This window comes from Pelobates fuscus, chromosome 9, assembly GCF_036172605.1.
Source record: "Pelobates fuscus isolate aPelFus1 chromosome 9, aPelFus1.pri, whole genome shotgun sequence".
Lineage (NCBI taxonomy): Eukaryota > Metazoa > Chordata > Amphibia > Anura > Pelobatidae > Pelobates > Pelobates fuscus.
In genome coordinates, this window is record NC_086325.1 from 23,523,051 (window position 1) to 23,529,353 (window position 6,303).

Consider the following 6,303-nt stretch of genomic DNA (forward strand, 5'->3'; position numbering starts at 1 on the left):
ACCAATGGTGAATGGTCTTGGTGGAACTTTTCTTGGAGACCACAGTAACAAATCAAAAGTTTTGGGGAAAAATTGTTGTCACAAATATACCAGGAGTGCATAACTCCATCTTTTGTCTCTGTAAATATTGGCATGGTGCCCCATCACTAGACTATCACTTTGCAATATAGCAATGTGATTATAAGGTCTGAAATATTAACACCACAGCACCTCCGCTCCATTGTAAAACATCTGTAATAATCTGTAAATCTCTTATGAGTATTAGGACGATTGTCTCACAGCATAGCATGTCTCACATTGATATTTGCAGCAAGATGTCTTGGGCCATCCCTGCAGGGGTTCTGGGAAATGTCCTGGCACAGAAGATAGTATGTAATTTATGCCCATTGGTTTTGCCTGTGTTTGAGTGGGGAAATCAAATCAAACATTGTCTTTTATATTTAGTGTGTTAGTCATTGACAGTGAATTGTTGTTAAAATAATCGTGCATATTTTAACCAATCTGTTGGCTGCACAGTATAATTGACATAACCCTTTTTTTTCTACTACAGTGGGATTATACACATCTTTCCCCAATTTATTCATCTTTAAGTGTATTGGTTGACACATATAGTGAAACCTCTACTAGATTATTTTTATTCAGCTACTTTTATTTATTTTTCTTGCCCTCATATGGGAAGAAAAGATACAAACAGCTGAGACATTTGTTACATAATTTTTTTATTTTGTTATTTTGTGAAATTACACTGCAACTATCTCCACAGAGTCCTGCAAATCACTATTGTTTATTCAATAGGTACCCTATATTTACTCTAATGTAAGTTATTTTCAGTTTAAGAAAGGTAAATAGAATGTCTTACATTTAAAAGGATGAAACATAAGCCAATCAGTGTGAGTTGTGAAAAGCATCATTTGTTGCTGGGCAGAAATTTTCTGTCTAGTTTATGAACAGGAAATATTCTTTAAAAAAAACCACATGGAGCAGTCAGAGAAAACACTAGTTACAATCTAAACACTGACTGACTGGGTAGCTGCTAAAGAGAGCGAGAGCCCCCAAAATATGTTACCACAGCGCCACAATTATTATCAGATTTTTTTGGCGCATGCAACATTATTATCAATTAAATGACATCATGCATTTTAAAGAATTCTGTAGATCATCATAAACCACCTGTAGGGTTTAAACATTGCTTTGATTGTGTGCTATATATCACATTTGATAGAATAAAATCCCATTTGATATGCAAGTTAAGCAGACGCTTTCCCCAGAACCGCCGATGCAGACTACAAACTATGCAGTTTTATCATTATTTTCTGACTTGCCCTAAATATGTTTTTGCACTGATAGACACCAGAACGCTACAAGAATGTGCTGCAAAATAATAAATAAAGTCACTGCAGAGCAGACCCTGGATCTAGAGAAATCAGTGAGAGATCCCAAAGACACCAGCATGAAATGGCGCCTCCGTTAGCAAATGGCTGATTCTCCTCTGAGTGTCCAGACCTTGATGATATCCCAGTGGCTGGACGAGAAGGCCTGGCTCACAATTTCAATTACAGTTCATCCCAAAGGTGTATGCTAGGGTTGAGGTCAGGGCTCTGTGCGCGTCAGTCAAGTTCTTCCTCACCAAACTATGGAATCTGTCGGCGCTATATAAATGGCAATAATAATAACTATGCCTTTATAGACCTTGTATTGTGCACTGAGGCACAGTCATGCTGGAAGAGAAAGGGACTTCCCCAAACTGTTCCCACAAAGTTTGACATTGTCCAAAATGTCTTGATAAGCCAAAGCATTAAGATGACTCTTCAGTGAAAAACAGCCCTATTAGATTAACCTTCCTCCACACCAAACTTTACAGTTGGCACAATGCAATCAGGCAGGTATCGTTCTCCTGGGATCTACCAAACCCAGACTAGCCCATCAAACTGCCAACCAGAGAAGTGTGATTCTTTACTCCACAGAACACATTTCCACTGACGACTGGCTTTACACCTTCCAATCTGACGCTTGGCAATGCACCTGGTGATGTGAGGCTTGCATGTAGCTGTTCGGCCATGGAAACCCATTCCATAAAGCAGTTATTAATGCCAGTGGAAGTTTGGAACGCTTCAGCTATGGAATCAGCAGAGCGTTGGTGACTTTTATGCACCATGAGCCTCAGCTCTGTGACTTTACGTAGTCTTCTGCTTAATGGCTAAGTTACTGCTGTTCCCGAGTGCATTCCCGTAATACCACTTACATTTGACAGTGGAATATCGAGCAGGGATGAAATTTCCCGAACTGACTTATTGCAAGACTGGCATCCTATCACAGTACACGCAGTACCACGCTTGAATTCACTGAGCTTTTCAGAATGACCCATTTTTTTCACAAATACTGTCAATGCATGCTGCTTCTAGGTGAAGGCACGTCGTACCATTAGGTACCTATAATTAATTACTAGGGACAGCACCTTTCATGCCTCGAGGAACATTATTGAAACATGTTACTCTTGCAGGCTTTAGGCGTCTCCTTAGAGGACTCCTCTATTATGAATTCAGCATTACGTAAGAAGTCAAACCTCAGTTATGTGGATAGTACCCAACCATTCACACCTATACCTGGGATCAATACGAAATCTCAACACCTATCTAGAGCATAGAATGGATAGATTTGTTGTTTGATGACCTGGTACACCGTATAGTTATCCTTCCCACTGTTAGCAAGGTATTTATACAACTCTCACGGTTATATATATATTTTTTTTTAATTCATTTTTTCCCCACCAAGTTCTTATTTGTTTTAAAATATGCAGTTGTTTGAGAATGCCAATCGATTCTTTAAAGGCAAAATCAGCACAGATGTTATAGGATACATACAATTATTAGATGTAAGGCAAATATCCAAACCATGGGCACTGGTTGCAGCCTACTGGGTCACCTCTTGGGGCTCTCGCTTTTTTTTTTTTTTTTTTTACAATCTTTATTTAAGGTTTTGTATTTTATACAGAAATAAGAGATATACAGTATAATGCCAGTGTAGATGAGAACAAGATGCAAGTGTTCTGCAGCTAATACATACATTCAATATTAGGTAGCTAGGTCGAGATCCACAATATATTAGGAAATATCTAGCAACTGTACTAAGTTGACAGCAATCACAAGTGAGGCCAGGGAAAACGTCTGTTGTTTCTACCATTTTAAGCAGGGATGGACTGGGAATGAAAAGCAGCTCTTGAAAAAAATTCTATACCAGCCCCATAATGCATTGCGCCAGCATAGTGTGCAGAAATGAAAGCGGGAAAGAAAAACTGAAAACTATCACTCAAACATGAAACAAGAAAGCACTCATAGGGCTACAAAATAAACAAAAGAGCGGATTTGTTGTAAGCAGACGTGCATTTGCATATAATCAATGTTTCAGTACAACCACCTTAACATATTAAGGAAAGTTTCGTAATTGGACTGAAATTGTGAATGTATGTTATTGCACAGCAGTAAAAAAAAATAAAATTATGTGATCTTGTTCATTTTGAAGTAACAGGAGTGCACTCTTTACTTTGGCTGATAACTGGATGATCTCAGTCCATGTGTCTCATTACCCCTCAGCCCCTCCATGTGTCTTATTAGCCCCCCAGGTGTCTAATTAGCCCCCAGCCACTCCATGCATCTCATTAGCCCCCCATTTGTCACATTAGCTCCCTCCCAGCCTTGTATGTGTTTCATTAGCCCTCCCATGTGCCTCATTAGCCCCCCATGTGTCCCATTAGCCCTCCATGTGTCCTATTAGCCCTGCCTCCCAGCCTTTCATGTGTCCCAATACCCCATCCCATCCCTCCATGCATCCCATTAGCCCCCTCCCAACCCAGTATATCTTATTAGCCCTCCCATGTGTCTCAGCAGCATCCCTACCATAGGCGTGCGCACGGGGTGTGCCGGGTGTGCCTGGGGACACCCTAATCCCCGCGGCACGCCTATGTATTGAGTCCTGCAGGAACGGAGTTCCTGCACTTTTTTTGTGCAGGAACTCTGTTCCTGCAGGCACTCAGCGCCCCCTTCCTCCCCCCATGTCTCCCCTGTCATGGATGGGAGGGGGGGGGGGGGAAGAGGTTATGGACCCCCCCCCCCCCGGTCGGCTCTCTCAATATCAGCCACAGCGAGGGAGCTGTGAGCTTTCTGCTCCCTCTCGCCGCGCGCTGCTTGCTGATGCTGGGAGCCGGAATATGACGTCATATTCCGGCTCCCAGCTACAGCACACAGCCCACGCGGCGAGAGGGAGCAGAGAGCTCACAGCTCCCTCGCCGCGGCTGATATTGAGAGAGCCGCCCGACCCACTGGACCCCAGGGACAAGTCCACGCCAGCTCTCCAGGTAAGGAGGCTGGGTGGACATTTTTTTTATAAAAAAAATAATCATTTGTGTGTGTGTGAATGTGTGTGTGTGTCTGTGACTGTGTGTGTGTGTCTGTGACTGTGTTTGTGTGTCTGTGTGTGTGTGTGTGTCTGTGTGTGTGTGTGTGTGTCTGTGTGTGTGTGTGTGTGTGTCTTTGACTGTGTATGTGTGTGTGTGTGAATGTGTGTGTCTGTGAATGTGTATGTGTGTCAGTGTATGTGAATATGTGTGTCTGTGAATGTATGAGTGTGTCTGTGAATGTGTGTGTCTATGAATGTATGAGTGTGTGTGTGTCTGCGAGTGTATGTGTGTGTGTTTGAGTATGCGTGTGTGTATATATATATATATATATATATATATATATACACACACACACACACACACACACACTCACACACATATACATACACACACTGGAGTGTATATTATTTTTTGGGGGGGGTGGGAATCTTGGTTCCCACACTTTATTCCCAAGGACTTTATTCTCCCCTGTCGGCTCACGCAGAACCGGCGCTGAGTGTCGGCTCTGCTCTAAGCCTCCATGGGCCAGCGGGGAGATCAAAGATCTACCTCACCGGCCCACAGCAGCATGAAGGGAGGCAGAAGAGGACCCGGGGAGACAGCAGCTCCGCCAGGTTCCTCTGGCGAGATCTGAGCGTTGCCGCGGCAATGCTCAGATCTCACGAGAGTTAACTCTAGCCCCGCAGGCTAGAGGTCACTCTCCACTGGACCACCAGGGATGGCACATGGCAGCAAGGATCCCCCCTCCCTACATAAGGTAAGAAGGGAGGGGGGATATTTACTAATCTGCCCCCACCTCCACAATCTGTCCAAACATACAGCACACACACACACACACACATACAGCACCCACACACAAAAAGCACCTACAGACATACAGCAATCTCACACAAACAGCACACACACAGCACCCTCACACACACAGCACCCAAACAGCACCCACACACATACAGTACACATACAGCACCCTCACACACACAGTACACTAACCGCACCCTCACAAACACACACAGCACCTTTACAAACACACAACACCCTCACACACAGCACACTAACAACACCCTCGCAAACACACACACACACAAACAGCACCCTCAGAAATACACGACACCCACACACATCACACAAACAGCACCCTCACACACACAGCACCATCACACACACATCACACAAACAGCACCCTCACAGGACCCCAACACACACACACAAACACCCTCACACACAAACAGCACCCTCACACACACACACACACAGCAGCACCCTTACACACACCACCCTCACACAGCACACTAACAGCACACACACACACACACACACACACACACAGCAGTGTATGTATATATGTGTGTGTATATATATATATATATATATATATATATATAAAATACAGAATCCAGCGCACTCGCTTATTAACTAAACAAGGCTTTTTAAATCTTGGAGATTGTAATAGTTTTATTTAAAAACACCTCACCTAGGCAAAAAATGATGGGGGTTTAGTTACATTATATGATCATACATTGCATAAGCCTGCCAACTACGTCAAAGTACCCCATATTCGGCAGGTCCTATCCTAATAGCAGCCTAATGCTTGCCCGTGTGTTTGTGCTTTAGGGTGCACACCCTAATGCAATAGGCTGCGCACGCCTATGATCCCTACATGTGTCCCATTAGCACTCAGCCCTCCATGTATCCTATTAGCCCTCTCTCCCAGCCCTCCATGTGTCCCACTAGTCCACCACTCCCAGCCCTTCATGTGTCCCTATACCCCCTCCAGCCCTTAATGTGTCCCTATACCCCCTCCCAGCCCTTCATGTGTCCCTATAGCCCTCCAGGCCTCCATATGTCCCTATACCCCCTCCCAGCACTTTATGTTTTCCTATAGCCCCCTCCATATCCCACATGTGTCCCTA